Genomic DNA, 11657 nt, shown 5'->3' with positions numbered 1-11657 from the left:
GGAAATATCTAGAAGTCATGCCAGTGAGACTCTGGAGTCGGATTGTTTGGGTTCACCTCTCAGCTTCTTCACTTACTCACTTACTGCCTATAAGATCCTGGGCAGACTAGTTACCCTCTGCGTTTCCATTTCTTTATCAGTAAAATGGAAGCGATAATAGTATCTGTGTATCTCAACAGCATAGAATGAAATGATTTAATATACATAAAAGAATTAGAACAGCACCTTTTGTTGCTACTTCTACAATGATCATTAGTAGTAGTAATGCTGACTGGATATGGGAGCTGAGGGAGAGGAGAAGTTGAGCTGACACCCAGTTCTTGGGCTTTGACATCAGGGTATACCGTCAGCAAGAGTCTGGCACGTGGTAAGAGCTTATTAAGAACATGCAGGCTGGGCGCAGTGGCTCACGCCTGTAATCCCAGCCCTTTGGGAGGCTGAGGCAGGTGGATCACCTGAGCTCAGGAGTTCAAGACCAGCCTGGCAAACATGGCAAAACCCCATCTCTACTAAAAATTCAAAAAATTAGCCAGGTGTGGTGGTGGGTGCCTGTAATCCCAGCTACTTGAGAGGCTGAGGCACGAAAATTGCTTGAACCTGGGAGGCAGAGGTTGCAGTGAGTTGAGATTGCACCACTGTACTCCAGTCTGGGCAACAGAGCAAGACTCCATCTCAGAAAAAAAAAAAAAAAACGACATGAAAGAACGAATGAACAGCACAAGGTGAGTGCTCTGGGGAGGGTGCAGGGAAAGGGGATGTGCTGAGGCCCCTCTGGGACATGTTGAGTTTGTGGTGCCTGCAGGCAGGATAACCAAGTATCCTAGAGAACCTGGAAAGTTGGTCAGTTGACCTGCAGGACATCAGTGTGTGTGTGTGTTGGTGGGAAGAGGGGAGGTCTGTAATCCAGCTCAAAGATTCCGTATGTAGGTGTTATGTTCTAAGTGTTTGGAAATTGGGAGATTCAGGGAGAGACCGCTTCAGGCCCCACAGCAAGGTGCTACTCTATCTTATTCAGGTCCTTCTGTCTTAGATAGTGACAGTAAAAGCAGGCGCAGGTGGCTAGGCTGAAAGGAGACAGTGGGGAAAAATGACAATTTTTTGGACTTCCCTGTGTGCCAGCAGGGACCCATCATTCCATACCTCTGACCTTCCTCCAAGGGACTATTGTGCCCCCAGACTAATGCCCAAGGCCAGGCTAAAGCTCCCCTAAAGCTACATGAGATGTTCTACGTATATTGTCTGATTATTCCTCACAGAAACCCCTCTCTAATAATCACCGTCTCTGTTATCAGATGAAGAAATAGGGGCAGACAAGTTCAGGGCCTCTTCCAAGGTCAGAGCTGGTGAGTGGGCATGGCAGGCCTACACCCAGTTGTTGGACTCCAAAGGCTACAAGGGAAGCCGCCTTTTGATGGCTGTCACTGGGTGACCCTCCCTGCTTCCCAAGGCGTACTAGCAAATGGAAATGTCTTTCCTGTTGGAAATCAACGGATCAGGGAAGTATGTAGAGGATGCACCCCCTGCCCATGCCCCTCCTGGGGTGATGTGTTCCCAGAGCAGACCAAGCCACTTAGGAACCTGAGCAAACTCTTGTGGACATTCCTGGAGCCTCAGGGAAGGTTCAGTCTTGTGGTCCACTTTCTACCAGCTAGAACCAGATGGGGGCACAGTAAGAGGTAGGTTTGTGTGAGTGAGGAGTGGGGCTAGGGCTAGGGAATGGGGGCCAGCCAGGCATTCTAGGCCCAGGGACCCAGCTGAATGTGGTGCACAAACTGTTTGGCTTGGCACCTGGGCAGGCAGCACCCAGCTCCACAACACCCTCCTCCTTGGATACACTTGCTTCCTCCCTGACCAGTTTGGGAGGGGGGAGAATGGCCATGCCAGACATGTCATGCCAGGCTTGAGCCAAGGCCAAGAGAAACCACAGGAAGCCAGCAGAGCCTGGGGGAAAATAGAAACTGGGTGGGGGTGAGGCAGGGCAAGGGGGAAACAGCATGGCAAAGCAGAAGAAGTGGGGGCTGCGCTGGTCTGGGTCCTGGGGAGCTCCGGCGGGCTGGTCCCAGGAGAAGAGTTGGAAAAGCACAGTGGCAAGACTAAAGGGGAGAAAACAGCCAAACAGCCCAAACCTGGATACTCTAGGGGGGAAATGCATAATGCGAAGGACAGCCACATGAAACTAGCAAACATTGTCTAGAGCCGGGGAAATGAATCAAGAGCAGTACCAGACTCCAAACTGAAACCCAAGGCAGAACTACCCCAACCCTCTCAGCCCAAGCCAGCCAATCCAAAACAGATTGGTTGACTGCTAAGAGGAAAAAGGTGGAGAAGCCAGGGTGGATAGATGATGTGCTGGTGTGCTTGTGGGCCGGGGAAGGCAGCTGGGCTCAGGTGACATGGGAAGGAGGAGTGGCTCCCTCTTAGCACATTTCAATATGCTAAGCACATTCATATATCTCATTTAATCCCCAAAGCCCTGTAAAATAGTGTCTGTTATTCCCATGTTATAGATGAGGCAACTAAAACCCAGAGGAGTTAAGCAACTTGCCTGAGGTCACACAGCTAGGATGTAACAGAGCTGGAACTTTAGTTTAGCTCCAACTCCAAAGTACCAGGTTCTTAACCCCTATCCTTTAGTACATCCCCTAAAGCTATAATCTTTAGGATCCAGAGACTTGGGTTCAAGTCCTAGCTCTATCACTAGCTACGAGGCCATGGCAAGTCACTTCCTCTCTCTGAGCCCAAGGTTCTCTGTCTCTAAAATGAGAGAGTCCAGTGGGATGATTGGCAGACAGATGTCCCAAGTGAATATCATGCATAGAGGTACAGGAACTTCCTAATGGGGTTACTGGCTCTGCTCTTGAATTGTTTATGCTTACTGGGTGCTTGCCTTCTCTGGGTCTCAGTTTCCCTTACTGTGCAATGGAAAGTATCTTTTTTGAACCTTTCCAGTCTCCTGGGAATGCTGTGAGTTGAGATGAGGAGGAAAGACCTGAGCTGCTCCAGGAGAAAATGGCTGAACCATTTTGTCCAGCATTGGAGGTCTTAGGAGGGATTGGCAGTGTTCCCAGGGAGAACCAAAAGCAAGGGACCTCTGGACAAGCCCCCCTCATCTCATGCCTCTGATCGCCCTCCAAAGGACTATTGTACCCCCAGACTAATGCCCAAGGGCAGGCGAACAACAGTAACCAACACTTAGATAGCACTTTCCATGTGCAAGTCATTGCACTTATTCTCTCACTTAACCCTCACAGTACTCTTCAGGGATGGCTACTGCTAGATGTCTTGTAATCCCCATTTTATAGACGAGCAAACTGAGGCACAGAGCCATAAAGTGACTTATAGCAGAGCCTGGGTCAGAAGTCAGGCAGTCTGGCCCAGAGTCCACGCATTTAACCAGGGTGCTGGGCTGCCTCTCGAGCAATTCTGAGAGGGCTGAATGAGATGACAAGCCTTGGGAAGTGGCCCATCAGTGGGGCTCAGGAACCATCGTATTTCCAGGGTACCTGCTCCCAGAGCTGACCTTGGGTTGTGAGCTCTGCTGGGGCGTGCCTGGGGCTCCTGGATTGCCCTATTTCTGTCATTACCCTAGGTATTCTAGAGTTAAGGGGAGCCTGGGTTGAGGGGATGGTTCTGGCTGCCTGCGGAGGTAGGGGATGTGAACACTGTGGTATCAGCATTGAGCCCTGGAGACCCTTGGCCTTGATCAGCACCCCCAGAGAGTCCACAAGAGAGCTTCAGAGGCTGGTCATGCCTAATAACCATCTTCTTATGAAGAGCATTAAGACATTTCTAGGAGCTTTTCACCAGAAGTGGCTCTTTATCTTCCCTTGTGAGGAGTAGCAATGCAATTATAGCCCCAATTTACAGACAGACCTGCAGGGGAGGTGTAGAGCAGGAGGTGACTTGCCTGGGATTCCCCAGTGGGTTAGAGATGAAGCCGGGATGGAGCTGAGGAGGATCTTGTGGTGACAGGAGAAGGGTCCAGCCATGACTGACCTTACCACTCACAGCCTCCCGGAAGCAAATCTTCAAGAGGGCCCAAGTGGGAGCCCTGGGTGATTCCAAGAGAAGGAGCCAGTTGTGCATGAATTTGGAGATTTTTCTCAAGGAGTCATTTTCTTGGGTCTCCTGAGCACTGAGGAAAGGAGGAGGACATCATGGGGTTGGTGGTGGGGGCAGGCGGCAACAAGGAAATTGTCCTTGGGTGAAGGACTAAAGATAAGAATAAAAAACAAAGTCTTGTTGTTGTTGTTGTTGTTGTTGTTGTTGTTGTTTTTGAGATGGAGTCTCGCTCTGTCACCCAGGCTGGAGTGCAGTGGTGCAATCTCAGCTCATTGCAACCTTCCACCTGCCGGGTTCAAGCAATTCTCCTGCCTCAGCCTCCCAAGTAGCTGGGACTATGGGCGCGTTCCACCATGCCCAGCTAATTTTTTGTATTTTTAGTAGAGATGGGGTTTCACCATGGTGGCCAGGCTGGTCTCGAACTCCTGACCTCGTAATTCGCCTACTTTGGCCTCCCAAAGTACTGGGATTACAGGCTTGAGCCACCACGCCCAGCCTAATCACCTGTGTCTTAACAAGCCCTCCAGGTGATTCTGACACACACTGAAAATTAAGGACCACTGTTACAGAAGAAAAGGATGTGGTATCGGTATGCTAGGGCTGCCTTAACAAAACATCAAAAACTGGGCGGCTTAAAACAACTGAAATGCATTCACTCATAGTTCTGAGGCCAGAAGTTCTAAACCAAGGTGTCAGCAGGGCTGCGCTACCTCTGAGGGTGCTGGGGTGGGTGCTTCTTTGCCTCTTCCAGCTTCCGGCAGCTGCTGGCGTTCCTTGTGGCTGCATCACTCCAGTCTCTGCCTTCTGCCTTCACGTAGCTTTCTCCTCTTTCTCTCTGTGTCTCTCTGTGGTCTCTGATAAGGATACTTATCATTGGATTTAGGGCCCAGCTGGATCATCCTGACCATCTCACCCCAAGATCCTTAATACATTTGCAAAGGCCCCTTTTCTAAATAAGGTCCCATTTACAGGTTCTGGAAGTTGTATATCTTCTGGGGCCTCCATTTCACCCACTACAAGGCGAGGAGGGAAAGTGGGCCTGGACCCTGTGAGAGAGCACTTGGGGGTAAGAAGCTGAGGCTAGAGTCAGGAAGAAAAACAGGAGGGTTAGAGTGGGCAGTAGTCACGAGCCGGCTGTGCCCACCATGGGGGAATCTGGCCAAGTGAGGCCCAGAGCTGGTTGGAGAAGGGAGCAACAGGGGCAACAAGGCCAGAGGTCTGGGGTGCTCTCATCTAAGGCCTTGTCCTGAAGGTGCCGTCTGCTGTGGAAAAGCCTCCCCCCCAAAATCTGCCTGCAAGCTGTGCAGGTGATTTAGTGAACCCTGTTGGCACCACCCATCCTGCCTGCCAGCCAGAGGGCCCTAAGGCCCAGCTGTGCTGTAGGGCCCAGCTGAGGGGTCCCCAGGGATGCACGAGGTGGCAGATGGCCTCCCTGGCATGGCTATTTTGGGCTCCGTGATTATATGCTACTGTATTTGGATCTTCCCAAGGTTCCGGGAGTTGATTACCACATGCGTTTGGGGCAGAGGCTGCTCTGAGGTGGGTGGGTGGGCGGGCGGGCAGCCCCCTGCAGCCCTCAAGGGTCTGAACATGGGTAATTTGGCTCCTGAGAGATGCTAGGAGAATGTTCGTGGTGGGCTGGGCCAGGGGATCAGGGGTGATTCTTTCAGCCGTAAATGCCGGTCTGGGACAGAGTTGGCCCAAGTCGGGCCACCCAGGAGCAGTGCGGGAACACCTCAGCTCAGACTTGTGGGGCTCCTCAGCCTTCCTGCTAGCCCTCTCTGGCTATGGTGCTAGGGCTTTCTTGGGCCAGAATGTTCTCCTCTGACTGGGCCACTCCTGCCCTCTGCGCCCCACAGAGCTCAAGCAGGCCAAGGCTTGAGAGGCCTGAGGCAAGAGTATCCCGGGTGTTGCGAACTGATAGCTCAGATTTGGTGTAGGTGCAATTAAGCCCCCAGTCGGGACCAGGAGGTGGGTGATCCCTCCCCCATGGGGAGAGGACAGAGGCAGGCTTTCTCCTCAGCTCTCCTTCCTCTTGTATTATTGCCCCTTCCTGAGCAGCTGATGCCAGTGCAGAGCCCTGGCCTGAGTTCTGGGTCTGTCAGGAGGGAAGAGGAGACCGAACTATTGGTGTGTCTCTGTCCATCCATCCATTCATCCTTGCATCCATCCATGCATCCATCCATCCATCCATCCATCCATCCATCCATTCATCCATCCCTCCCTCCCTTCATCTATCCATTCATCCATCCCCCATCCCTCCTTCCCTCTGTCCCTCCCTCCCTCCATCCATCCATTCATCCATCCCTCCCTCCCTTCATCTATCCATTCATCCATCCCCCATCCCTCCCTCCCTCTGTCCCTCTTTCCATCCATATATTCATTCCTCCATCCCCATCCCTCCCTCCCTCCCTCCCCCATCCCTCCATCCACCCATCCATCCATCCATCCATTCATCCATCCCCCATCCCTCCCTCCCTCTCTCCTTCCATCCCCCATCCCTCCATCCATCCCTCCCTCCCTCCCTTCATCTATCCATTCATCCATCCCCTATCCCTCCATCCATCCCTCCATGCATCCATCCCCCCATCTGTCCATCTGTTTGTTTTTGTAAACTTTGACGAGTGCTTGAAATGCCTAACACAAGAGATACTGAGATAAATAATAAAACAAGGGCCCTGCCTTTTCAGCAGCTCTTGGTCTGATGTAGGAATATTAGATACACCAAGACCCCATCTTCATCCTTCCCTTCCCATACATTCTCCCATTCTGTGCACTTAAACCTCTGTGACAGAAAAGTCAGTGCAAGCAAACATGATGTAAAATGTGTATATAAAAGCTAAAAGAGAATTGACTAAAATGATGAAAACCGGGTGAAGCCCAGTGTGTGTAATCAAAATCATATTGGTAGTTAATGTTTGGTGAGTGCTTACTATGTTACCAGGCTCTAGGCTAATCCTTGGCAGACTACCTCATTCCTTGCAACAAGCCTCTAAAGGAGGTCCTGTGATCCTTTTTTTACAGATGAGGAAGTGAGGATGTAGGGAATTGATCAGTTGGTAAAATGGTTCATCTGCATACAAAGCTCATGCATACTCTTAGCCATGACTTTAGACTGTGCAGAAGGGCAGCTGTGAGGGACCCTTGAGGTCTAGTTCCCAAGGCTGTCTACCTCACAGCATTAGGGAAACTATAAAGTGTAGATCCCCAGGCCCCTTCTCAGACTTAGTGAATTGGAATCTTCAGGGCTGGGGCCCAAGAATCTGGATTTTTAAAAAATCTTCCCAGGTGATTCTGATGCAGAGCTAGGTTTGGGAGCCACTGCTCCAATCCTTGCCACTCAAAGTGAGCTTCATTGGTCAGCAGCATCGGCGTCACTTGGGAGTATAAGTGCAGAACCTCAGACCTGCTCACGCAGATTCTGCATTTTAACAGGACCCATCCCTCCACCCCCCAGGGGATTAGTATGCAATTCAAAATTGGGAATCACTGTTCTTTTGTTCAGGAGCTTCTGGGACATTCTGCGCCCTCTCCCAACCTCAGCTGAGATGGACAGCAATCATTATCAGCTGTCCATAGGTCTGTCCCCTAGGCCCTAAGGACTTTCTGCAGAAAGTCTCCAACCCTTAGAACCCCTTTTTTGTACCCCCGCAGTCACTTGTACACATGGGATGTAAATGTTAAGGTTTAGACTGGTTTGGTTGTGGACCCACTTGGAGGCAGTGAAAGGTACTAGATAACCTTTTGGGCGATGCAGTTGGACAGATAAAGGTTAGACTTTGGGAAGAACATCCTAGCTGTCTATACCACACAAAGGGGAAGAGGCTAGAGTATCTTCTTGGGAAGGTACATTAGAGTCACACTCTCCTCACCTGGCCTGGGGGCAGGAGAAAGTGTATGACGATCTCACTCTGATCCCATCATGATGTTTTCTGGGAGTATCCTTAGAGAATCCCAGAGAGGTAAGAGAAGGCTCAGGCTGCAGCCAGGAAGAGTGGAGCCAGCACCTGTGGCCTGCAGCAGCCTTCCACTGGCCACACCTCTGGAGCCTTTGCCTGCCCCCTCCTCCTCCCCAGCGCCTCAGCCATCCTGATGAGAGAAGAAGGGTCGGGGGCTGGGAAAGCGTGATCTTTTTCGAGAGCGTGTGAGTAATTTTCCATCTGTTTATGAGCTGTTGGAGCCCAGGTGGCTGCCAGCCACTTGCTGGAGGGTGAAAATCCACACAGCAACCGGAAAAGGCGGCAAGCACACCAGGCTCCTGCCCTGGCCACCGGCTGAGGCTGCGTGGGTGGAGGCTGCCCTCCTAAGACCACAGGACCTTAGAATACTGGGGCTGGAAGGCGTCATGGAGGTCACTAAGTCCAACTGACTCTTACAGGTGAGGAAACCAAGCAGTTGAAAGAGGAAGTTACTTCCCAGTGTCGCCCAGTGAATCAGTGGCAGCGCTGCAGCTAGCTGGAACCCAGACCAGGCCTGCAGATGCTTTTTTGGCTCTGGAAGGGGATGATCTATTTATGAGCCTCTGTGACCACTGCAACCAGATGGCTCTAAGATCAGTTGTTCTGGAATGTGACCCCATCCGGGGGACTCTCGCCAAAGTCGCTTCCCTCCCCTCACCACCCTGACACCTGTTTTGAGACTTGGAGCCAGCTCCTTCCTTTGCCCTCCCTTAAACGACTCTAGCAAGGCCTGGTCTGGAGGGCTTTGAGGGTCCTGGGAGGGGTCTGGACTATGGAGAGGGAGGAGCGAGGCCCATGGTGTTTGGGGGGATGTGCTGCTGTGGCGTGGCAGTCACTGAAAGGTTGCAGTGCCTTCAGGGCCCTGGCAGCCCACAGAGAGGACATCATTGCTGTCCCCTCGCAAAGCAATCTCTTCCCCAAGGAAAAAGGACAAGTCCAGCTCTCTCTGCCCTCCCCATGTTTCCTAGAAGAATTCCACTTTTTCTCCAGAAGGTGTCCTGCCTTTATTGCCTGGTGAGTGGGGAGTGCAGCACCTTTCTGGGGCTGGAGGCCACAGAGGACCATCAGCACAGGTGACCCTGGCCCCATCCCTATCCTGGGAGCCGAGGCACCACAGTTGGGAAAGAGGAGAGAAGGCAGGAGTTGGAATGAAGGGAAAGAGGAAAGAAACTTTCTTTGAGCATCTCCTGCGTGATAGATACCAGGTACCTTCCTCAGGCTGATCTCCATTCAGCAGCAGGGCCACCAGTACCACTCACTGAGGCTCCACTGCAGCCGACTCCTGACTTCGCTCTCTCCTCCCCTTCACAGTCCACATCAGTGGTGTCCATCAGTTCTTCATCTACAGGCGAAGCATTCTTACCCTTCTGATAAGGTGCTTTCCAGCCCTTATCTTATTTGATTGCATAGGAGCATGTGATAATGTTGCCTACTCTCTCCTTAAAGTCCTTTCTTCCTGTGCCTTCTGTAAGGAGACCCCCTTCTCCTAGATCTCTCCTCTCTAGTCACTCCTCGATTCTCCTTGGAAGCTCCTCTTCCCCTGCCCATCCTATAAATGGCAGAATTCTTTGGGAGCTCTGCCCTATCTGTGCTTCAGTTTCTCCCTGGGAGGTTTCTCATCTGCCCATGGACTCAGTAACTACCTGTGTACTGATGGTTCTCAAGTCTTAGCTTTAGCTTAGATTGGTACAATGAACGGCCTATTGGAATCTCCACTTGCATGACTCACGGGGCTTCAAACTGAACATTTCTCAAAGTAAACCCATCATCTCCTATGCATATTCCTTCTCCACATCCTCTGTTTCGAGAAATAACATCATTTAGTTCCCTAATTCGGAGACTTGGGTGTCATCCTTAACTCTTTCACCACTGCATCCAATCAATCAAGTCCCAGTGACTGTACATCCTGTTCGCTCTGGAGTAGGTCCTCTTTTCCTTACTTCCTGGTGGCCACCATTGTCTGCCCACCATCATCACTTTCCTGGGCTGCTGTAACAGCCTCCTTACAGGCCCCCAGCTTCTACTCTAGACTTACCCCAGTCTTTTCCCCACATTGCAGCCAGATGGATCTTAAGACACAAATGTGATCATGTCACTCCCCTGCTTAAAATTCTCGGTTGGCTCCCAATTATCCTGAAGACAAAGCCCAAACTCCTTGGCTAATGTACAAGGCAACCCACGACCTGGCTCCCGCCCATCTCTCACCACTTCCCCTCCCACTCTATGCTGTAGCCAGACTGAGTAACTTGCAGTTCTCTTGGGCGTGCAGCCTGTGCTCCTGTGCTTTGCTGTTCCCTCTGCCTGATATACTTGCTCCTAGTTCTCCTTCTCACCATCCTAATTCATCCTTCCCACCTCCTACTCATCCTTTAGGTCTTACCTTGAACGTCTCCTCCTGAAGGAGGCCTTTTCTGATTCATTCAGCTGCCTCTGTGCTGCACTCCCAGAACAGCCTGCAATCCTACTGTTATTCTCTTATTTCATCCTGTTTCCCTCTATACTCTGAGTTCCACAGGGTTGGAGACTGAGTGTCCTTTTTTATTTATTTTTTATTTTTATTATTTATTATTATTATTATTATTATTTGAGACAGAGTCTCACTCTGTCACCGAGGCTGGAGTGCAGTGGTGCAATCTTGGCTCACCGCAACCTCTGCTTTCAAGGTTCAAGCGATTCTCCTGCCTCAGCCTCCTGAGTAGCTAAGATTACAGGGGCCCACCACCACACCCAGCTAATTTTTGTATTTTTAGTAGAGATGGGGTTTCATCATGTTGGTCAGGCTGGTCTCAAACTCCTGACTCAGGTGATCTGCCCACCTCGCCTCCTACAGTGCTGGGATTACAGAAGTGAGCCACCACACCCAGACTGGATGTCCTTTTTTAAAATTCAGGATTCCCCATTGCTAGTACAATATGTGGCGCATAGTAGGCACTGAGTGATCTTTGCTTATAATTGTACATTTTAATGAATGGGGAAAGAGGACCAGAGAGGTTAAGTAATTTGCTCAGTAACACACAATCTGTAAGATCTGGAGCTTGAATTTTAACTCAAGTATGTCTGATTCCTGAGTCCATGCTTTTTCTGCCATAACTCCCTGGTTCCCCCTTCCTCTACATTCTTCCTCAGAACACCCAAGAAGTTCTGAGGAAGGATGGACCTGGGGGAGAAGGGCCCTGCCTGCTCTCTGCTGTCGTGTTTCAGGGAGGTGGCATAGCAGACAGAGCTGAGAGGGGGAGTAAAAGCAGGAAAGCTACCCAAGGGGTTTAAAACGAGACGATCACAGATGACGGCCTGATATAGGCAATGCTGTTGGCTTCCAGTTGCAAGCACTGGCTCTGTGCTGTGAATTCACAGAGAGAAGGTGTATGAGGAGGCTGCAGGCCTCCACTGTCTGATAGTGTGTTGTCAGAGCCTGCACGCTCGTATGTGGATCACCCTAAATAAAACAGGAATGAGAAAAGAAACTTGTTATTTTTAAAAAGCCATACAGTGTCTTCTGCAGCCAACAATAACATAATTTAGAATTACCTGCTATATGAGGATGATCTATGTCCCTGCAGCCCCTGAGCCTTCATAGGGAATGGAGAGGCAGGAGCTACAGGTACAGCATTGAAGACTACATAGGGGCATTCACCA

General features: G+C 50.8%; 1 protein-coding gene across 10 annotated transcripts in view; it reads left to right on the top strand.

The window, feature by feature from the left end:
* LGR6 (leucine rich repeat containing G protein-coupled receptor 6) overlaps positions 1-11657 on the top strand; it is a 127932-nt gene that overhangs the window by 48385 nt on the left and 67890 nt on the right. The gene's annotated exons all lie outside the window — the stretch shown is intronic.

Source organism: Pan paniscus, chromosome 1, assembly GCF_029289425.2.
Source record: "Pan paniscus chromosome 1, NHGRI_mPanPan1-v2.0_pri, whole genome shotgun sequence".
Taxonomy (NCBI): Eukaryota; Metazoa; Chordata; class Mammalia; order Primates; family Hominidae; genus Pan; species Pan paniscus.
Note: the sequence above shows the minus strand (reverse complement) of the source record. Positions and strands in the feature narration are given on the sequence as shown.